This window comes from Pipistrellus kuhlii, unplaced genomic scaffold (assembly GCF_014108245.1).
Source record: "Pipistrellus kuhlii isolate mPipKuh1 unplaced genomic scaffold, mPipKuh1.p scaffold_m20_p_5, whole genome shotgun sequence".
Taxonomy (NCBI): Eukaryota; Metazoa; Chordata; class Mammalia; order Chiroptera; family Vespertilionidae; genus Pipistrellus; species Pipistrellus kuhlii.
The window spans coordinates 80,079,986-80,104,213 of NW_023425551.1; the positions used below are offsets into that span (position 1 = coordinate 80,079,986).

General features: G+C 41.8%; 1 protein-coding gene across 1 annotated transcript in view; it reads left to right on the top strand.

Moving 5' to 3' along the window:
• Positions 1–10,981: 10,981 nt before the first annotated feature.
• Positions 10,982–24,228, top strand: part of FKBP5 (FKBP prolyl isomerase 5) — a 123,102-nt gene continuing 109,855 nt past the window's right edge. Inside the window, exon 1 of the mRNA XM_036413307.2 lies at positions 10,982–11,124. The gene's annotated coding sequence lies outside the window, so the exon portion shown is untranslated. The remainder of the gene's footprint in view (positions 11,125–24,228) is intronic.

A 24,228-nucleotide genomic window follows, 5' to 3' on the forward strand; every position in this document is an offset into this window, starting at 1 on the left:
CCAAGGAGTTGGTGACATGTGTCCAGCTGGGCTTCAGAATTTCTATGGACCTGTGGCTACTATGTGCCTGCCATTTCACCCTTTTTGAATAGGAGTATACATTGAGATTTTCCTTTCTCTGCCTCATCATTTCCTGTGGGGAGCAGAGAAGTTGTTAGTTCCAAGTCATCAGATCTAGAGGAGCATCTCTTGAGAAACTTCATCCATACATGGATCTGATTTAGATGATGCCGTTATAGACTTCAAGCTCAATCCTATTACAGTAATGGGGTGAGACTTTGGGGTCTATATTTGTATGAGGAGGGGACAGAGATAAGGGGTTACTTTAGTGGCCCACGGTGAACCAGGTATTTAAGTATTCACACCGTTATTAGTTTCCTCCCCTTGAACCTGCTCTAACGGATGGACTGCGGTGGAAATGACAGTGTAAATTTCAGGCTTAAACCTTAAGAAGGCCTGGCAGCTTCCACATTTGCTCTTTGAAGGAAGCCAGCGACCATGTTTAGAAGTCCAACTACTCTGAGACCACCACACTGAGAAGCGCAGCTGAGCCGCATGGAGAGACAGTGTGAGGAAGAACCAGGGGTCCTGGCCAGCATCGCACTGAGCTCCCATTGGCCTTCTCTGTGAGGGAAGATGAACCCCCAATGAGCCAAGGCCATCTTGGAAGTAAATCATTCAGGCTTGCTCAAGCTGTCCCAACGGACGCCACATAGAGACCATTTGTCTATGCTGAATTCTGTTTAAATTGGCGAATCATGAGCAAATATATACAGTAGCTGTTGTTTTAATCCAGGAGTAAGCAAACTAGGGCCAGTGGATGGCTGCCTGTTTTTTGTGTGTGTTTTTTTTAAATATATATTTATGTTTTATTGATTTCAGAAAGGAAGGGAGAGAAAGATAGAAACATCAATAATAAGAGAGAATCATTGATTGGCTGCTCCTGCACAACCCCACTGGGATCAAGCATGCAAACCAGGCATGTGTCCTGACTGGGAATTGAATTGTGACCTCCTGGTTCATAGCTTGATGCTCAACCACTGAGCTACACCAGCTGGACCTGCCTGTTTGTTTGTTTTTAACAGATTTATTGAGACATAACTCATTCAAAATGAATAAAAATAAAAAAAATTTTAAAGAAGAAGAAAGGAATATAACTCATTCACATTCCATACAATTAACTCATTTAAAGTATCCAACTCAGGCCCTGGCCAATGTTGCTCAGTGGTTAGAATGTCAGCCCATGCACCAAAGGGCCAGGGGTTTGATTCCTAGGCAAGGGCACATACCTGGGTTGCAGGTTCAAACCGCAGCCTGTTTGGGGCACGTGCAGGAGGCAAGGGCTGCTCTTTCTTTCTCACATTGATGTTTCTCTCTTACCCACTGTCTTCCTCCTCCTCCCTCCTGTCCTTCCACTCTCTAAAAATGAATGGAAGGGGACGGGGGTGTGGGCATGTGTAAAGTCGGAGGAGGGGGGGGGGGCGGGAGAAGGCCAATAGGGAAAAAAAAAGAGACATATGTATTACTATTTGTAATACTTTAAACAATAAAATAAAATTTAAAAAAAAGAAAAAATCAATGGAAAAATATATCCTCGGGTGAGGATTAACAAACATAAATACGTAAGTATCCAACTCGTTGGTTTTTAGTATATTCACAGATATTTGTAATCATCATCACAGTTAACTGTAGAACTTTCTTTTAAAAAAAAGTATATTTTATTTCTTTTACAAAGGAAGGGAGAGGGAAAGAGAATCATTACTCAGCTGCCTCCTGCGTGGGGATCGAGCCTGCAACCTGGGCATGTGCACTAACAGGGAATTGAACCGTGACCTTCTGGTTCATAGGTCGATGCCCAACCACTGAGCCGCACTGGTGAGGCTAGAACTCGTTTCTCACCTTTACCTGCATCGTCCTACCTCCTCCCCCCCTACTCCATGTTCCAAGCAATCACTACTCTGCTCCCTGTCTTCTGACTTTTCTCAAGAAAGATTTTATATGAATGGAACCATATACTGTATGGTCTTTTGTGACTGGCTTGTTTTACTGAGCATAATGTTTCCAGGGTTCTTCACTGTTGTAGCATCTAGCTGTACTTCATCCTTCTTTTTTTTTTTATGGCAAATAATGTTCCACTGTATAGATATACTGTATTTGTTCATCCACCAGTTGATAGACATTTATATTATTTTCACCTTTTAGCTATTATGAATAATTATATACACGTTGGTATAGAAGTGTCTGCTTGAATCCCTGTTTTCAATTCTTTCTAGGTATATGCAATTGCTGGGTCATATGGTAATTCTGTGTTTAACATTTTAGGAAGTGCCATTTTTTTTACAGAGGCTGTACTATTTTACATTCCCACAATGTAATGTAGTGCACAAGGGTTTTAATTCTCTACATACTCACCAATACTTAGCAGCCTTATCAAAAATCAGTTAACCACAGGGCCTGGCTGGACACCTGAGTTGGTTAGAGCATTGTCCCAATACATCAAGGTTGCAGGTTTGATCCCTAGTCAGGACACATACAAGAATCAACCAATGAGTGTATAAATAAAGGGAACAACAAATTGATGTTTCTTTCTCAAAAAATAAATAAGTAAAATGAAATTTTAAAAATAAAAAATAAAAATCAGGTGACCACAAATATGTGGGTTTTCTCCTGGACTCTCAATTCAACTTCACTGAGAATCACTGTCAATTTGTGTGCCAGTATCTTTGTAGTAAGTTCTGAAATCAGGAAATGTGATTTCTTCAACTTTTTAAAAAATATTGTTTTGGCTATTCTGGGTTCCTTTCAATTCCACATGAATTTTAGAATCAGTTTGTCAATTTCTATAGAGAATCAGCTGGGATCCTGATGGAACTGCATTGAATTCATAAATCAATTTGGGGAGTATTGCCATCATAGGAATATTAAGTTCTTTAATGTATGGACAGAGGATGTTTTTCCAATTATTTGGGTCTTTTAAGTTTTCTTTCAATAATGTTTTGAAGTTTTTATAGAATAAGTTTGTTATTTCCTTTGTAAAAAAATTTCTAGGTGTTTTATTCTTTTAAACAATTTTATAAATGATTTCTTTTCTTAATTTCATTTTTGGATTTTTCATTGAAAGTGTAAAGAGAAATACAATTGATTTTTGTTATTCAGCTTGTATCCTGAAACATTGCTAAATTCCTTTATTAGTTTAATGGGTTTTTAGTGGATTTCTTAGGACTTTCTATACACAAGATTATGATATCTGTGAGTAGAGATAGTTTTAATTTCTCCTTTCTAATCTGGATGCCTTTTTTTTTTAAGTGCAATGATTTTTTAAATATATATTTTTATTGATTTCAGAGAGGAAAGGGGAGAGAGAAACATCAATGATGAAAGAGAATCATTGATCAGCTGCCTTCTGCACCCACACCCCCCCTTACTGGGAATCGAGCCCACAATCTGGGTATGTGTTCTTGACCAGAATTGAACCTGGGACCCTTCAGTTCGCAGACTGACACTCTATCCACTGAGCCAAACTTGCTAGGGCAGGATGCCATTTAATTTTTATTTCTTGTCTAAATTGCCCTGGTTAGAACCTTCAGTACAATATTAAATAGAAGTGGCAAGAGTGAGCCTCCATGCCTTGTTCCTTATCTGGTTTCCTGGGGAAAGTATTCAGTCTTTCAACATTAAGTATGATATTAGTAGTGGGTTTTCATATTTACTCTTTGTCAGCTTGAGGATGGCTGTCTGTTTTTGCAAATAAAATTTTTTTAAATATATATTTTATTGATTTTTTACAGAGAGGAAGAGAAAGGGATAGAGAGTTAGAAACATCAATGAGAGAGAAACATCGATCAGCTGCCTCCTGCACACCCCCCTCTGGGGATGTGCTCGCAACCAAGGTACATGCCCTTGACTGGATTCGAACCTGGGGACCTTCAGTCCACAGGATGACACTCTATCCACTGAGCCAAACCGGTTAGGGTCCAAATAAAGTTTTATTGGAACCCAGCCATGTCATTCATTTTATGTATTGTCTATAGTTACTTTGTATCATAACAACAGAGTTGAATAGCTGTGTGTGGCCTATAAGTCTAAAATATATACCAACTGGCCCTTTAAGGCAAAGTCCATTGATATCTGTTTTTAAATCACTAAATTTTGGGATAGTTTGCTAGGGAGCTATATGTAACTAAAGTAACTCCCATCTTTGGGGCCTCAAAGAACTGCAGTATTGAGCAAGGAGGAGCCATAAGTAAGCAAACTCTCCCGCAGACTGCAGTCCAGGTTTAGGTCACCTGGGAGACTCAGAAATCACAAGTTCTGAAACGGGGTTACGGTGAGCCTAGCTTGCTAGTGTCCCAGGATGTCTGTAGAACAAATGAAAATTCTTCACAGAGGAATAGTATCATTTTTGCCCCAAATGATTATTTTATTTATTCTTTTTAAAAAACATTCTTTATTGTTTAAAATATTACATATGTCTTCTTTTTTTTCTTTTTTTAAAAAAAATATATTTTATTGATATTTTTACAGAGAGGAGGAAGGGAGAGAGATAGAGAGCTAGAAACGTCGATGAGAGAGAAACATCGACCAGCTGCCTCTTGCACACCCCCTACCAGGGATGTGCCCACAACCAATGTACATGCCCTTGACCGGAATCGAACCTGGGACCTTTCAGTCTGCAGACCGCCGCTCTACCACTGAGCCAAACTGGCTTCGGCATTACATATGTCTTCTTTCCCCCCATTAATCTTCCCTGGGCCATTTCCACCCCCCATATTTATTCTTTTAATGTTTTTAAAATATATTTTATTTTATTATAAAGTTTTTTTTAACTATATTTTATTGATTTTTTTACAGAGAGGAAGGGAGAGGGAGAGAGAAACATCAATCAGCTGCCTCCTGCACACCCCCTACTGGGTATGTGCCCACAACCAATGTACATGCCCTTGACCAGAATCAAACCTGGGACCTTTCAGTCCACAGACCTACACTCTATCCACTGAGCCAAACCAGTTTCGGCAGTGTTTGTTTGATTTTGTTGTTAATCTTCATCTGAGGATTTCTTCCATTGATATCCAGAGAGAATGAAAGGAAGGCAGGAAGGGAGTGAGAAGAAGGAGAGATAGAGGGAGGGAGAGAGAAAAACATAGATGTGAGAGAGATACATCAATTGGTTGCCTCCTCCCACACACATTTGGACTAGGACCAGGGGTCAAACTCGCAACCATTCTGTCTGCAGGCTGACATCCTAACCATTGAACCACACAGGCCAGGGTGAAATGGTTAAGAAAAAAATGCAATGCCCAAAATATAACCAGGTACATGAGAAGGCAAAACAGCAGGAGGAAGAATCAATAAAAAATGTCAATGGCCGAAACCGGTTTGGCTCAGCAGTAGAGCGTCGGTCTGCGGACTGAAAGGTCCCAGATTCGATTCCGGTCAAGGGCATGTACCTTGGTTGCGGGCACATCCCCGGTAGGGGGTGTGCAAGAAGCAGCTGGTCTATGATTCTCTCTCATTCACATTTCTAGCTCTCTCTTTCTCTCCCTTCCTCTCTGTAAAAAAATCAATAAAATATATATTAAAAAAAAATGGCAATGGAAGATGACCCATCACTCCAGGCTGGAATTAACAGACACAGACCTTAAAGCAGCTCTATTTACTATGCTATGGAGAGAAAAGCCAAGCTTGAAAATTACAGCAGAGCACTAAGAACTAAATATAAGAAGTGACATGGCAGTTCTGAAAAAGAACAACACAGAAATTCTAGAACAAAAGAAAAAAATATAGAATAACCTAATTTAAAAGTTTAATAGTGGATTTAAGAGATTTAAAAAATATATTTTTTTATTCATTTCAAGAGAGGAAGGGAGAGGGAGGGAGAGATGGAAACATCAATGATTAGAGAGAATTATTGATCACTGCCTCTTGCACACCTTTTACTGGGGATTGAGCCCGTAGTCTGGACATATGCCCTTGACCAGAATCGAACCAGGGACCCTTCAGTCCACAGGCCAACGCTCTATCCACTGAGCCAAACCCGCTAGGGCTGAGAAAAAAATTTTTTTAAGCTGAAGAGAGGATTAGTGAACTGAAAAATAGAGAGAAGAAAATTTTATAATAAAGCATGGGAGGACCAAAGATAGAAAACTCAGAAGAAAGGGATGTATTGAGAAGGTCTAACGTGTTTCTGTTGGGGCCTCAGAAGCAAAGAGGGAAAAGTCCAGAAACAGTGTTTGAATGGCTGAGAATATTTCAACATTTTTTAAAAATTATTCAAAAGTTGATAGGTAGCCATGAAATGACAGATATCCACTCCACCATATGTTTTGACTTTTAAGAAAGTACATCCTCCATGCACAAATCTGCCTTTGAAAGAATTCTGAAACCAACACAGAGGTAGCTCCGTGGTGGATGGACGAGGGCTTGGGCAGGCTGAGTTCAAGTACAAGCTCTGCAGCTTTCTGGCTGTGCTGCCTGGAGAGGCTGTTAAAGTTCCGTGTTCTCCGCTGAGAAATGGGACCAGTGGCGCTGGCCTACTCCACATCGCTATTGTGAGAATCAGGTGACAGAGTACATGTGAATAAACCCAGTGCATGCCAAATGCTTTAAAGGTGAGATGTGGGAAATAGAGGTCCTAGTGGAGAATCCAAGATGGCTGCACAGGTAAACACCTAGCCGCAGCCGCACACAACAATTTCAATAAAATACAACTAAAATATAAAATGGACATTACCCAGAACTACAGGAAAGTCGACTGACTGAAAATCTACAATGAGAAGCGAGGAGAAAACCAGAAGGAAGAGCCAAGGAGCTGTAAAAGCCTAAGGTACGGAGACACGTGGCACGCGCGGGGAGGAGGGAGGCTGAGTGCCTGGCTGGCGTTCCCTAGCGGGAAGGAGATAAAAGCTCCGACTGTGCTGGGCCCCAGTTCCAACTGCTCTGAACCCCAGTTCTAGACCAGACCGCGGGGATCCAGGCTCAAACAGAGGGAGCTGGGCTGTAAGGCGGAACCCCGGGGGAGCGGCGAAAGGAGGTCCCAGAGGAGCGCACATTGTGCGCAGAGAAGGGACGGTTGGCTGTGCCGTGGGATTGCCCTGGCGGGAAGGAGATAGGGGCTCCAGACTGCTCTGAACACCATCTCCAACTCCACTTCCAACTGAACTGAACCCCAATACAGGGCTCATTGGGGGAGAGCCTAGACTGTTTGGTAGCAGGAGAAAATCGAGGGCACCTTTCTCTCAGAGGCGCCGGCAGCGAGCACTGAAGGACCCTGAGACTCAGGAGCCGCATAGGGCGGGGAAGCCAAGCTTGTAGGCTCCACCCTGAAACCCCGCCCCATCAGGGAAGCTGCGAAAATGCCCAGACGAAATAGATCACAAATGAAAGAAATGAAGGACAAAAAGTGACCGGATATAGAGTTCAAATCTACGCTTATAAGGTTTTTCAAAAAATTTCCTAGAAAAGATGGATAAGACCTATGAGGATATGAAAAGGGATCAACTAGAATTAATAAGGAATCAACAAGAAATAAAGAATACATTGTCTGAAATAAAAAAATATTATACAGAGTCTTAAAAACAGAATGGAAGATCGCAAGAATCAAGTCAAAATTTGGAACATAAAGAGCCAGAAGACACTCCTCCACAGAAGCTAGAAGGCAAGAGAATCCAGAAAATTGAAGATAATGTAAGAAACCTCTGGGACAACTTCAAGTGAACCAAAATCAGAATTATGGGAGTCCCAGAAGATGAGAGAGAGCAAGATATTGAAAACATACTGAAAGAAATAGTGACAGAAAACTTCCCCCACCTGGTGAAAGAATTAGACTTACAAGTCCAGGAAGCGCACAGAACTCCAAACAAAAGGAATCCAAAGAGGACCACACCAAGACACATCATAATTAAAATTCCAAGAGCAAAAGATAAATAGAGAATATTAAAAGCAGCAAGAGCAAACCAGGTAGTTACCTATAAAGGAGCACCTATACGATTGTCAGCTGATTTCTCAACAGAAACCATGCAGGCCAGACGGGAATGGCAAGAAATATTCAAGGTGATGAATAGTAAGAACCTAGAGCCAAGGATAATCTATCCAGCAAAGCTATCACTCAGAATCGAAGGCCAGATAAAGAGCTTCACTAATAAAAAAAAGCTAAAGGAGTTCATCACCACCAAACCAGAATTATATGAATTGCTGAAGGGGGTTCTTTCAGAAGAGAAAGTAAATAAAGATAAAAACTATGAACAACAAGTACGTAACTATCAACAAATGAATCTAAAAACAAAGGAAATTAAAAAAAATCTGATGAATAATATTAACTGTTAAATATAATAGGGAATCAGAGGTATGGAAGGGGAGTGAACTGACAATTCTTGGGGAAAAGGGGAGAGGGGGATGTGGGAAGAGACTGAACATAAACTGTGCACCTATGGATGAGGACAATGAGGAGTGGGGAAAGGGCAGAGGGTGGGGTGGGAACCTGGTGGAGGAGAGCAATGGAGCGGGGGGAGGGGGGGAAGGATGGGGAAGGAACATTTGTAATAATATGAACAATAAAAATTTATTTTTAAAAAAAATAGGACCTAGTGCCATTTCAAATTCAAATAAATAAATAAATAAATAAATAAATAAAATAAAAATAAGGGTGAGATGTGGTTTGAGCAGTAACACAAACATTCCCAGGGCACTAACAATAACAGGTAGGAACGGCTGCCTCATATGCAGGTCCTGGTACAAAATGAAAATGCAGGGCGCCTTGTTGAAAAAAGGTTAAGAATTTCAAGATGGTGACAGTAGAGCATTACGCCAAGCACAGATCCCATGCCCACTACATGAGCCTTGGTGACAAGCCTGGCACAGAACTGCTCTGTGCACGAGGCCCACACCCAGGTGTCTGTAGCCCTAGCCCACATTATCTTTGAATTACGAAGGGCAGCGATATTAGGGAAATCGAAAGCTTATATGTCTCCAAATGCTGAGTAGGGCAAGTGTGACGATGGGCGTGACCTTCTGAGAGTGGGTGGGGCCAGTGAGGCTGCCATTGGGGCTGTGGAACTGACTGTTCGGCACAGATTCTGGCCTAGGCAGAGAGCCGGCAGCAGTATGCACAGGGCCTGTTGTTGTTTGCAGCGGTGTGTTACAACACAGCCTGGCTGCCAGTCCTGAAAGGGCCTGGCCCAGAGCATGTGACCTGGCCACACAGCCTGCAGATTTGCCCACGCTGCTCCTTGCTGTTCCCTCAGTGACTAGGCTTTTCCAGGTCTGTATTTTGAAAATATGTATATTTTTATTGATTTCAGAGAGGAAGGGAGAGAGAGACAGAAACATCAATGATGAGAGAGAATCGTTGATTAGCTGCCTCCTGTACTCCCCACCCCACACTGGGGATCAAGCCCACAAACCCCACCAAGAATCGAACCATGAACTCCTGGTTCAGAGGTCAACACTCAACCACTGAGCCATACCAGCCCAGCTCCAGGTATTCGTTTTGCTCATGTATCCTCCCCCTGTCTGGGAGTCCCTTTCCTTCCTCTTCCAAATCCCTCCACCTGGCAAACACAACCTTTTAATATTCAGCTCTAGGATCACCTCTTCAATGAGACCTTCCCTGCCTCTCTCAGAAACAGCTGACTCCTCACCCCTGGGGACCTTCCGCTGAGCTCTATGCAGACATCTGGCACAGTACCTGTAACAGGAGTACTGCCATATAATGTGCATATCACCGTCTCCGAGGCTGAAGCTGCCAAGGGCTGCAAAAAAAGGTCTTCTTACATACCTGCACAAAGCGCACACAGTGCTTACTACCTGCTATTAGTAAGCATAGCAAATGCTTAATCAATTGGTGTTGGTATGCAGACTAGTTTTAATCCGCATTGTTTTTGTGGAATTAATGCATGCATAAATTGTTTCAGGACTCTTCCTGGCATCTGGTCAGAAGCGAAGCTTCTAGGCACAGAGACAGGGCCTTGCCCTGGAGGAGGTTTCAGCGTTGGCTGTCTCTTCTGCAGGCCCCACCTCTTGAAGGCAGGAATGATTGTCAGATTGGCTCCTCATAAAAACCTAAGAGACCAGGTGATAGAATGGAGAGAGCAGATTTGGAGTTAGGAAATTCGGCTTCTAGCTGTGAGACATGAGGTTTCCATAGGTAACTATGAAGTCCCATATGGGACTTAAGGTTTCTGTTTTTTCAAAAAACGAGGGATTGGTCTAGTTATTCCCCAAGGCGCAGGAATCTCCATGGGAGCAACTCAGAGGTGGCCATCTACTTGGAGGAGCCGGGACCCTCTTGCAGCTGAGTTTGCTTGGCAGACCTACCCTTTGGGGGAGGAATGCTGGGAGAGAACGCAAACATTTTTTTAAGGTACTTTGCTGCCTCAATCACATGGAATCTAGTGTTTGAAAGGTTCATAAAGTCAACTACTGTAGCTTGTTCAGACACTACTTTCTCTGGAAGTAAAGGTAGGGGTGTGTGTAGTTGTGAATATGTGTGTGGTGTGTGTGTAGTGTGTGTGGTGTGTATGTAGTTGCGTGTGGTGTGTAGTGTGTGTGTAGTTGTGTGTGGTGTGTGTGTATGTGTGTAGTTGTGTGGTGTGTGTGTGTGTGGTGTGTGTTTGTAGTTTGTGTGTGTGTGGTTGTGTGTAGTTGTGTGGTGTGTGTGTGTGTAGTTTGTATGTGTGTGTGGTGTGTATATGCGCGCGTGTAGGGTGGTGGTGGGCGGCCAGTCAGCTTCCTCCATCCCCTCCCTCCAGCTCCACAAAGGGCTGGGGTCAGACACGTGGGCTGGCGTGAAGAGGCGGAGGTTACACTAAGGCGGAGGTGCAAATGGACGGGGGCGGGGTCTCATTTGCATGAACGGCTCGCAGCTACCAATCCAGACCAGCAGAGCGAGAGCCCGCGCGCCTTTTGGGGGCGGACTGACAGCTCCGGGGCCCAATGGGAGGCGGGTCCTGCGAACGGCAGGGGCGGGACGGCGCCGGGCGCTGCCCGGGGGATTCGGGCCGGTTCGCGGGCGCTGCCAGTCTTGGGCGGCGGCGTCCGGCGCGCGGGCAGCCTGCTGGGCGGGCTGAGGGCGGACGGCGCGCGGGTGCGGCGGAAAGAGACGGGGCCGACGGACTACCGCAGCGACAGGTATCGGCTCCGCGGCCGCAGGGATCGGGCGGGCGGCCGCGGCGCCCCGGGAGCCGAATCCCCTCCTTCGCGGTCCAGCCGCCGCGCCACCTCCCCGCCCCCTCACGCCTCACGCGGCTCCCCGAGCGGGGGGCGGTGCGTCCGGCGAGCGGGGCCGGGGAGCCTCGAGGCCGGCGCGGCGGAGGCCCCAGCCCCACGGCGGGGCCCCTCTGCGCCCGCCCGCCGGGCCGCGGCGCCGGCGCTCCCTCCCGGAGGCGCGGAGCCGGCGGCCGCGGAGCCGCTCCCCGTCCCGCCGCGCTCCCTCCCGCGGAGGCGAGGCCGGTGGCGCCCGCTCGTCCTCACGGCTTTGTTTCCCGCCCGGGTTGACAGGTCCCGGCTCCGGCTCCCGTCGGCGGTCCCCACTCGCCCGAGGCCCGGCGCTCGTGGCCGCGGCCGCCAGAGCAGCGGCGGGACCCGCGCGGAGAGGCGGGCGGCGCGTGAGCAGCGGCGGCCGCGGGGAGAGAAACTTCGCCTCGCGGGCCCGGGCGGCGGGACAAGTCACCGGGGAGAGCCGCGCCGGGCGCCGAGGCGCGCCGGAGCCTGGCTGGTCCGGCGGGGCCGCGGAGGCGAGGAGGGCGGAGCGCCGCCCCGCGCTCCCTGCCTCACCTGCCGCCCCGGGCGAGGGACGGGGCCGCTCCCGCTCCCGGGCGCCCCCCGAGGTGCCCGTCCCAGCAGGTGACGACCCGGGGCCGCCTGGGAGCCCGTTCGGAGTTGTTGGGGCTCCCCGCTCCCGGGACGGTATCCCGCCTCCCCTCAGTGATGTGTAAAAAGGCGGTGCTGGCGACAGTGGAGGGGTCGACCCCGTGTGGATCGTCATTCAAAATAAAAGTAGGGGCGTCGGCGTGAAGATGGACCTCTTTCGGTTGCTGAGCCGGGAGGAACACTAGTCTCATTAAAAAGAGTTGGGGCACAGGTGGCGGGAGCTAGCGAGGTGGAGGGAGCGGAGCCCGGGCTGCAGCGCTCGGCGCGGCGGGGACGGCGTGTACTACGCTTGGCCGCCATTCAGCCAGCTCTGCGCGAAGCTGCCTGAGCTAGTGGTTTTGGGTTTACTTTTCAGGAGTGTGTTTTCCAGTGGGATAGGGCTGGGTATTGAATGGGAGCTTTCTTTGCCTCTCTGAGGGTGGACAGGAGTGTTTGTTTTTATTGTCTTCTCATTTTGTTACGTTGTGTACGAGGCAAAAAGTTAAGGCAAGATTTCGGTTTAGTGTTTTTAATATTCTGTGGAGTTCTGCTACCTCCTCACGCCCCCCCCCCCAAGGGTTTTTACTTTAGAGAATTATGGTAGTTTTTCTTCTTTTGCAGTTTAAATACAAATTCTAGATAGACTTAAACATGATTCTTGTGGGGAATTTTTATTTCGCATACCTACACTTAGCATTTTCTGTTTGTCTCTTTCCAACTGACCTCCATTTAACAATCTACAATTATGGCCCTACCCAGTTTAGGATATCTACAGAAAAAAATAAATTTAAAAAATAATGAATAATTATTATTTTTAAGATACATATTTTAAATGAGAATTAACATTCATTTGTGAGAAATATGATTTAGTTTACTCATTTGTTTCTAGTGTGCCTTGTTTTATATCTTTCTTGGATATGAAACTTCTTAAGAACAAAATTATAATTTTTATTTAGTTATGTTATCTTATTAGTGTCTCATTGAATGGTAAGTTTACTTAGCTAATTAGTAACACTTTAAAGCTGAACTGTAACCATCAGGCTAGTTGTGACTATTTGGGATTTTTAAAAAATAATAAAAAATGGTCTTTGTGAAATGTTTTATTTTTCTAGAACAGGCTTACATGTTATGAAGTCTTTTGTCTTTCCAACATTTTACAAAACAAGCATGTTTCTGAATAATTTTTTTGGGGGGGGGAAATTTGGGGTGAATGTCATGTAAAACATAATTTTAACCAGTTCAACACGAAGAACTTAAAAAATATTGAAAGATGACTATTTAAATCCTAAAATTTCTGCTTATTCTTGGATTGGAAAAGAATACATATCTTGGGTTGTTTTTAGTTTCCTAAAGGTTTCTGAGCTGAAGAGGAATCAGACTCCAGAAGAAAGAGCATCCTTTTCTATAGCTGTAGAAGTTGTTATTATTAAAAGCTGGGCTGGCTTTTGGATTGAACAGTGGGTTGTCTTCGGGTAGTGTTTTATTTTCAATATAAAGTAGTAAGGAATCACCTAAGACTAGGGAATAGTTTAACTACACTGGGTAATTAGGAATTTTACAATCTTTATTCTATGATGGTGTTTATGCCACATATAAATTAAAATTATCGTTTTATTTACACAAAACCATACTTTAGGAACTTTATTAAAGTGTCTTTTATAACTAAAAGCTCATTTTCAGTTTTTAGATATTTTAATTACTGATTTTTGTCCATTTTAACTTGTGGTAGACTGTATCATAAAATTATCAACCACATTTCAGTTTCAAAATTAAGCATAAGTTGAATTCTCATATCTACACAGTAAATATTGAGAGTGTAAGTCATTTACCTTCAGGTGTGGCTTTTGAGTTTGGGGGTGGGCAAATCATATTAAATGAATAAAATGACAAAAAATAAGGACATGTTAAAACAGCTAAATTCAAGGCTAACTCAAATGACAGTTAGACATTAATACTGTTTTATTTAACAGTAACATGCATAATATACCTGGCATTAGGAATAGCCACGATAGGCCTTTAATATAAGGCGGGGCAAAAGTAGGTTTACACTTGTAAGTATCCAAAACAATTGATTCTTATAATATTATTTATTAGTTATATTATTTCCATATGAACAACTGTAAAGCTACTTTTGCCCCACCCTGTATAATCATCACAATTCTTAAAGAAGAATCTGTATTATACATATTTTGGCATACTAAATTCTATAATTATTTAATGCTATGATTTTTAAACTATTTGAACTTCCTAACCTAGCTGATTATAATTAAATTTTGTGTTTTCATTATTTTACATTTCTGAATTTTTTATAATGCATTTTTAATTTCTGACATTAATCTCCCAAAGTGTAAAGAAAATTAAATCTACATTCATCAGAAACTGGGTGGACATTGGTATATAAATCACATAACTATTGATTTAAAAACAATAGCCACTTAAGTGATTTAATTTGCAAAGAAAATGTTCACTTATTGTATAAAAGAGACTTCTGCCAATGATATACCGTATTTTTTGGACCATAAGACGCACTTTTTTCCCCCCAGAAGTGGGGGGAAAAAGTCCCTGCGTCTTATGGTCCAAATATAGCCTACACATACACTTTAAAAAAAAAGTTTTTTTACTTGCCCGGCTCTGTGTGGTCTCTGTGTGCTTGCCCGGCTCTAAAATGGTTCTAAATGCTGCTGTTTACTTTACAGGGTTGATTACATGTGTTTATGACTGTGATGTTGGGTTTTAATGCACATAAAATATTTTAGGACACTATTTGTTTCAGAATCTTTTTTTCTTCATTTCCCTTCTCTAAAAACTGGTGCGTCTTATGGTCCGGAGCGTCTTATGGTCCGAAAAATACGGTAGGTTAGGATACTTTATAGAAGGACCTTATATAGCCTTGTCTCCATCTCTGTAACTCACAGGTTACTAAGGATACTTTAGCAGTATTTGAAACACTGAAATTCCAGTTCTGACAATAATTTGTACTTTACAGTTATGATGAGAATTGACCTACACTCTGCTGAAACTTAAACATATAAGGCCATAGTCCTCAAAAGGGGCAAGTTCATTTTATGCTTCATTTAGTATTTAGTTTTAGTCTTCTGGAAAACATCTGGTTAATGAGAAGAATCATCAGGAGGAATATAGGGTATACACTTTTGTTATACCTGTGTTCTACCCTTGGACTGGAAGAAAAACACTTTAAAAAGAAGAACAAAATTTTATTTTAGTTCTCAAAACAAACAGACAAAAGATATTGAAAGTAAGTTGGGAATTGTAGCAGTTTGGAGCTGCTGTCATTTATGTAATAGTTAATTAAGGTTGTTTTCTTTTAGAAAGAGGTACAATTATTAGGAAAACGAAAATGATGTATATTCAGAGTAAAATAATGGGTTTTTAAGTAAACAGTTACACATCTGTGAAAGTTAGGGAACATCCAAATACCTAAAATATATGTAATACATTTAAATTGTTTGTTCTTGAAATTGCTCATGTTTTGGAAGGAGGAATAAAGATGAAGAAAGATCCAAGACTAGAAGAGGGTTCTTTTTCCTTTAGTAGTTGGGGGTGGAGGGAGGAAAGCAGGCAGTGGTTAATTCTAGAACCATTTATAATATTTTGCCTCTATCTTGGCATTTATAGATTATGTTAAATGAGCCATTCCTAGTGCCTTGAAAATGGCCATTTGATTGTCAGTAGCAGGGTTGGAAATTTCAGTTTGATCTCTTCAGAAATAAGATTTGTGCATATGTTTCTTTCTTGCCTCTGGAAATTAAAGAACCTCCTTTTCTGTCATCTGAAAATTACACAGTGGAATTTGAAAGTCAAAATGTCTCTATCACAGACTTAAGGCTACAGTGAATTACTTTTAGGAATGGAGAAAATATATTTTGAATGAGGATAAAAGTCTTTACTCATGTTAAATATTAACCGATGGAATTATTTCCATGTTTAACTTTTTAAAAAGGCAAGACAAAATAAAGTCTTGTAATGTTAACACATTTTAGGTTTTACCTCTACCTTACAAATTATTACATGATGGATGATAACATTTAATGTTTTGAAATTCTAGTTTGGGAATGAGATTTGTTATGAGAAGATTATTATTTCATTGAAGCAAAACAGGTTAATTTACACGGAGAGAAATTTGTTTCTTTTGAATTACTCTTAAGTCAATACATAATACTTACTAAGAAAAATTGAGATGGTCATCTTTCCCATCTTAGATTTCCTCTTTATAAATCATTTTAATGAATCTTTGTTGGTCCTGGATGGACTTCTTAGAATCTACTCATTTACATACATATGTTATAGGTGTGTGGGCAGTTGACCCTTGATCAAGACATGATAGGGGTGTTGCCCCCCCCCAGCTCCCCAAGCTGAAAATCCAAGTATATCTTCTGACTCCTCCAAAACTTAACTATAGTTGACCCTTCCTATCCATGGATTTAACCAATTGTGACCCAAAAATATATTTTCTTAAAAACCCACAAACTTTCTTTGATTTCAGAGAGGAAAGGAGAGGGGGGAGAGAGAAATAGAAGCAGCGCTTATGAAAGAATAATTCATCAGCTGCCTCCTGCATGTCCCCCAATGGGGATCGAGTCTGCAGCCATGGCATGTGCCCCACAAACTGTGACCACTTGGTTCATAGGTCGATGCTCAACCATTGAGCCACACCAACTGGGCCAAAAAGGTATTTTCAATCTGTGGTGAGTAATCTGCTTTATGGAGAGCCAGCTGTACTCACAGCTTGCCTTTGCTTTACTGATAACATAAACAGTTCATTAACATTTTTTATGGTTTGTATTATATACTGTGTTCTATAATAGAGTAAGCTAGAGAAAATCAGAAGGAAGAGTAAATATATTTACTTATTGAAAAAAAATCCATGTGTCAGTGGACCAGCATAGTTCACACCTGTGTTGTTCAAGGGTCATATGTAGATACACACATACAGGTAGATAGATACACAGGTATGTAGGTAAATATTCTATTTTTTTTTTTTTTGCATTTTATATATGTAACTGTATTTACTATTTAAATCAATCCATTTATCTATACTATATGACTTCCCAGGATAATTTATATGTGAAAACTCCCTCCCTTTTTAAGTCCTCACCCCAGGATATTTTTTCCATTGAATTTTCCATTGAATTTTAGAGTGGAAGGGAGGAAGGAGAGTTGGGGGAGAGACAGAGAGAGACACATCGATGTTAGAGAGTTACATTGATTGGTTGCCTCCTGCTGATGCCCCAACTGGGCTGTGATCAAACTACCATGGAGGTATGTGCCCTTTACTGGGAATTGAACCTGCATCCCTTCTGTTCATCTGTGGGCTGCTACTCTTAACCCTGAGCCAAAACGGCCAGGGCAGCCTCCCCATTTAAAAAAAAACACATTTTTATTGTTTTCAGGGAGGGAGGGAGGAGAAAGAGAGACATCAGTGTAAAGAATACTGATTGGCTGCCTCCTACATGACCCACACAGGGATCAAGCCTGCAACACGGGCATGTGCCCTGACTGGGAATCAAACAGTGATCTCCTGGTTCATAGGTCAACGCTCAAACACTGAACCACAATAGCCAGCTCCCCCTTCTTAAATGAAACCCTGTACCAAGAAGAATAAAGTACATGTCCACAAAAAACTGATCCAAAATGTTTGTAGCAGATTTTTTCATAACAGTAATGAACACAACAATATGTATGAATCTCAGTAATAGTATTCAGAGCAAGAGAAGCCAGACATACAAATGTACCAAATGATGCCATCTATAAAAAATACAAGAGTTAAGACTTACATATGGTGATAGAAATCAGGTCAGTGGTTTGGTTCACTTATTTTTAAAAATATATATTTTATTGACTTTTTACAGAGGAAAAGAGAGAGTTAGAGAGTTAGAAACATTGATGAGAGAGAATCATAAATCAGTTGCCTCTTGCACACACTGGGGATGTGCCCACAACCAAGGTACATGCCCTTGACCGGAATCAAACCCGGGACCTTTCAGTCTGCAGGCCGACGCTCTATCCACTGAGCCAAACCAGTTTCTGCTGGTTCACTTATTTAAATTCTTCCCTTTTAAAATCTACATAAGAAAGTTGTTTATTTTGTTACTAAATTAGAAGATGTTTGGTAATGGTTTTTAATTAACATTTTAAAAAATCCTCACCTGAGGACATTTTCATTGATTTTAGAGAGAGGGGAATGGGGAGAGAGAGAGAGAGAGAGAGAGAGAGAGAGAGAGAGAGAGAGAGAGAGAACACGAACATCATTTGGTTGCCCCCTGCCTACTCCCGACCAGGGTTACAACCTGAAACCTTTTGGTGTATTGGACAGCACTTAGGGAGTTGAGCCACACAAATTAGGGTTCAACAAGTTAATCATTGATGCTGGGGATAAACATCTATTTTGCCTAACCAAAATTATACACTTATGTAGCATATATATTTTTATCAACAAAAATATGTTAATTGAAGAGAAAAATGTCAAATGTCCGACATCAGCCAACATGGATAAAAGGACTAACTTTTTTTCAGTTAAATGAATATATTCATATATTCATGTTCCTCTGAAATGACAGACATAGCCTTTTTGCCCTTTCTTACCCACTAATGACTTTCTGTCAATGCATAGCCTGGGAAAGAAAGATTGCTTTTTTAGCTTTCATTTGTCCAAATATTCTATATCTATAGAATGAAGTACTAGTCATTTGGAAAGTTAGATTGTTTTCAAAGTGTAGTTTCTGAGGAATGCTGTTATCTAAATGTTTGTTTTTGAGTGTGTGTGTTTTTGTGTGTGTGTGTGTTTTCTTTCTTTAAAACTCCGTCATTACCATGCTTTGTTAGGTCTTAAATCTGTACCTTCAGTCTAAACTTTAGGCCTTCCAAATTTGAGGTCCACATTTTCACCTATGTCTTGAAACTAAATATGCTTAAATATCATCTCTAGCAGCTGCACACCCAACACCCCTCCCCCCAGTGAAACCCCCCCCCCCCCTTCCCTTCCTGACTTTTCCTCTTTAGCTGTTAATGACTCCATTGTTCTTACTGGTCATTTGTTACTCTTCCTTTACTTCTTAAGCTCAGTGAGTCACTAATTCACTCCTCCCCCACCCAACTTTAAAATGTCTCTTTTAGTTTTTTATTTTATTTATTTAATTATTTTAAAAATTGATTTCAGAGAGAGGGAGTGACAGAAACATCAATGATGAGAGAAAATCAACCTCCCCCTCCCCCCCTTACACACACAACCACAACTGCCATACCTAGACAGCTACCAACATGTGGAGAGCATACACAGTGTGGAGAAGCTTGAGGAAGGGATGATTCATGTCCTGGGTGGGAGGGTGTGCAGTTTAAAACCTATGAATTGTTTGTTTCTGGAACTTTCCATGTACTGGGGTAACTGAAACCACAGAAAGTGTGACTATGGATAAAGGGGTACTATTGTAGCTGATTTCCAAGTCAGCTCAAATAATCTGGTGAATGGTGACTGGCAGTTTATCAAGGAATATAAACAGACTTTTCATAGAACACAGAAATGACCCAGGATGAGTTCCTTCTGGCCCAGAATATCTGCAGGTACTTTGTAGTAAGGGGAAATACTGAGAATATATAACACATATGTAGAACTTCCTAGTGTTTTCATGACTAAAAGAACAGGTGTGTAGGTTTACCTTAAAGCTCTTCTCCCATCCCTTGTCCCATTATTTCCTGGCCAAGATAGTTCCCATCAAAAAGCCACCTTTGCTGTAAGTGACATGATTCTCTATTTTATTATTATACTTTCCCCCCCTCTTAAATGTTTTTAAAAAAATGTGTTTTGTTTTAACTGATTTCGGAAAGAAAAAGGAGCCGAAGCCGGTTTGGCTCAGTGGTAGAGCGTCGGTCTGTGGATTGAAAGGTCCCAGGTTCGATTCCGGTCAGGGGCATGTGCATTGGTTGCGGGCACATCCCCGTGCATTGGTTGGGGTTTGTATGGGGGTTGTGCAAGAGGCAGCTGGTCGATTTCTCTCATCGATGTTTCTAGCTCTCTATCTCTCTCTCTCCCTCTCTGTAAAAAATAAATAAAATATAAAAAAAGAAAAGAAAAAAAGAAGAAGGAATAGGGAGAGAGAGAAACATCGGTGAGAAACGTCAATCATCTGCCCCCTGCATCTCCTCTGTTGGTGATCGTGCCAGAACCCCGGCATGTGCTCTCACTGGGAATTGAATGGTGACCTCCTGGTGCATGGGCCCATGCTCAACCAATTGCACCACACAGGCCTGGCCCTTTTATTTTTTTGTTAATTCTCATCTAAGGGTTTCTTCCCCATTGCTTTCCAGAGAGAGAGAGAGTGGGAGGAAGGGAGAGAAAGAAAGAAACATAGATGTGAGAGAGACATACAGATTGCTTGCCTCCCATACAAACCCCAACCTGGAGCAGGGGGGGGAAACTGCAACCAAGATATATGCCCTTGACCGAGAAACAAACTCGTGATCCTTCTAAGCTACACTGGCCAGGGCTTTCCCCTTTATAGACTCCTGGAATCAACATCCTATATAATAAAAGCCTAATATGCATATTGTCCCCTTGACCCAGTTTGACTGCCTGCTATGACATGTGCTGACCACCAGGGGGCAGTGTGGAACATGGCGGGGTCAGCAATGCAGCACTGGCAGCAGGCGGCAGATGGGCCCCAACGAGAGCGGGACCATGGAGGGATGGTGGAGCAGGTGAGCGGGCGGTGCCAGGCTAACGCAGGTGTGGGTGGGGTCCAATCGCCCAGCTGATCACTTACAGATGGTGACCAGCAGTGAGGGGTGGGGGGTGGGGCCTCTGCTCGTTTCCCAGATGCTGAGGGAGCTGGGTGGGGCCTGATGACACGGGCAGAAGGGGGCACCCCGGGGCCCAAGTGCTGCCCAGGGCCCAGAAGTCAGCTGGGACCTGCCCTTCTGTGCCAGATGCTTGTGCTTTGATCGCTGGCCAGGCCTAAGGACCATACCTGTGCACGAATTCCATGCACTGAGCCAGTGAGTCAGAAAGATAGGAGACAGCTTATTTGGGAGGATATAAAATAGAAAAGGGAAAATAAGTAATACCCATTGTACTTCCATTAGCAGTCATCCAGCCTCCAGGGCTCTGGGGCCTGATTCCTTTCCAAAGGGATTGTAGTTTACTACTATTTACTTGGCTTACTTTTGGTCAGTTTTATATGGAGATCTTTTATCTTTCTGCTCTTCTGGGAAATGTTTGCATTTCTTAACTGGTAGGAATTAAGACCCAATTTAAGATTACTGACTTTGGGAATAATATAATTATTTTACTGTTTTAGTTAAACCAGAATATCTTATTATTTTCTCCAATAGGAACTAGGAATAATAATGGGGATTCTGAGATGCTTATGCAGAAATTATTCTAGTGGTTAAGAGTGGAAAAGGGAAGAGAAAGATACACTATTTCTCGGAAGCCTAATGGGGTAGGAATGGACACTGGGAAGAGATTCAGGAGTGTTGCTACTAAGTTCCTATCTGATCTTGGGCAAGTTAAAGTTACTTAACCTTTCTGAGACTTATTTTAATTGTAAAATGGGTGGGTTGGATCAGATAGTATTTTAAGGTTTGTAGCTCTGAAATTCTAAAATGAGTGTTTTCTTGGGAAAATAAACCTCCTCTAGTGTTCATAATTAATGGTTTTTCAGTGACTATTTTATGTACATATTTTTTTGGTTGTTTCCACTACAGTTTAGGAAAAGAAATAATTAAAGGAATCAGCATTCAAAAATTGATTAGATTTTAGAGTTTTCATATATGTATCTGCACTGAATTTATTCTGAACTTTTACTTTCACCATTTTCCTGCCTTTCTCACATTTTTATTTTATTGTCTTTGCTTTACAGAAGAACTTTCTTATCCCTCTTTTTATTGCTTCTCCTTACCATTTTTTTTTTTCTAGCTGGCTTTTATTGCCCCTATTTCATATGGGCATGGAATTCATCCTTTAAACCAGTGGTTCTCAACCTTTCTAATGCTGTGATATGCTAGCAGGGTCACCTAAGACTATCAGAAAACACAGATATTTACATCACGATTCATTAACAGTAGCAAAATTACAGTTATGAAGTAGCAAAAATAATTTTATGGTTGGGGGTCACCACAACATGAGGAACTGTATTAAAGGGTCGCAGCATTAAAAAGGTTGAGAACACTGCTTTAGACCCTTGAGTCTGGTCATCACTAAATTCTAGACATTTCAATGGTAGTTAGGATTAACAGAACCCTTCTACTCTAATACAGAAACTGGAGAGATGAATCCTAGGATAAATGAAATGGGAGAGCTGAAGAGAGAAGAAATAGTGTGCAAAAGAGTTTCCAAGAATTTTTGGATTTCTTTTTCACTTAAAAGTTAAAATATATAAGTTTTGATAGTGTGGCTCTGCCAGTGATATCAAAGTTCGGTCTAAAAGTCTTGTGAGTTTCTTGAGGGTAACAGCTGTAACTCTAATTCTGAATTCTTAATGTTCAGTATAGTGCTGCAGAATAAGAGCAAGTTGGGACTGATTCTTCCAGGTGTTTTGTGGTTGGCTGGAGATTGAGTATGGCATATACTCTTAGTAAGACTGTCTCTACCACTCTCTGGTATTTGGGCAAGCTACTTGGCTTTTCTAAGCCTCAGTTTCCTCCTCTATAATACTAGAGAGGGGGCAGTGTTAATTCCTACCACAGGGTTGTGAGGATTAAATGAGATAATATTATACATATAAAGTACTTAACCTGGAGCCTGGTATGTATCTTCGAGTTATAAGTATTAAGTGCTAACATAGTTTTATTAATAACCACTTCAGTGTCCACATGGTAAGTTCCTTTATGCTCTAAATAGTGTTACATAATAAATAAGACAAGATCCTGTTTTTAGAAAAGACAGAACATATGCACAAAAGATAAATAACAGGCTAGATCCCATGGTAAATGGCAAATTAGTGGTTTACTTAGAGATTCAAGAGGCAGGAATAATTGCTGAGCAGATGAGAACTTCAAGAAGGTGTCAGAACTTGATTACCCTGAATTTAGAAGGACTAGTTGGCAAATTAACCTGTTAACCGGGGAGTTCCCTTTTTAATTACGCAACGTATAACGGGCGCATACTCTTTCACTAGGACTTGTCAGTACGTCATGCCCGGTGGATGTAATTTCATATTATTATTATTTTTTATTTATATTTAATTAAAATAAATGAAATATATATTTTTCGTTTATATATAAAGCACAAAGGAAAATACAAATTACAAACAAATAGAAAAGAATACCAACAAAAAAATGGAAACATCGAATTAAAAAATTATAAATTTTACAAACAATTATAAAGATTACAAAAAATATATACTGTCCATTTCAGGGCGCAACATATATTTCAATGACGTACTGTATTCATATGTCCTCCTTGTTCCAGATATTGTTTACGTTTGACGTATTTGTAAGTCCCGCTCGCTTGGTCAACAGGTTAGGCTCCTTGGAGGAATCCTACTCTGCTATCATAAACAATATATTTACTCTCCCTCCTAGGATTGTTGACGTAATTAAATAAGTGATTACACTTAGAATGTGCCTCAAACATGGTTAGAGTATGATAAACTATTATTGTAAGGTGAGAGAAGGGAAAATGCATTTCAGATAGAGCATTGAGTGATAATGAAGGGGAGCTAACCCTTGATTTGTTGAAATGATGAAGCAGAATTGGCTGGAGGGAACAGCCTGTTGGAAAATAGTAGGTAATGGTGTCGGGGCAGAATTATGAATCGTTAAGTCAGGGAGTGTGACATCTTTCCCTATGTACTGAGGGATCCTGGGAGGGTTTCTTGGATAACTTGTGAAGTATTCTTGTGTTTTAGGTAACATTTCTAAGTCTGCAACTCTAGCATTTCTCACTACCTCACCTAACTTCAATATAACTGAATTTCTATTCAAACTAATTTTGACAATGAAGCTCATGATCTTTCCTGAACTGTTATGCCTCTTTAACTTGCCCATTTCTTTTTTTAAAGTGTTTTTGTTTGTTTGCTTACTTTTAAAATCCTCACCCGAGGGTATTTTCCAGTTGATTTTTAGAGAGAGTTCAAGAGAGAGGGAGAGACGGAGAGAAATATTGATGTGAGAGAAACACATCAATTGATTGCCTCCTGCATGGGCCCAACCAGGGCCTGTTCAGGGGAGGAGCCTGCAACTGAAGTACTGCCCTTCTGTGGAATCGAAAACTGTCCTCAGGCCGAGGCTCAATCCACGAGACAAACCAAGTAGGGTTAATTTGTCCATTTCTTTTTGTAAATGTGTCCATTTTTCCCTCCAGTTTAGTGGGTTGTTTCTACTACTGTTTTCCTCTCTGTCCTTGAAAACCCCAGCGTGGATCTTAAA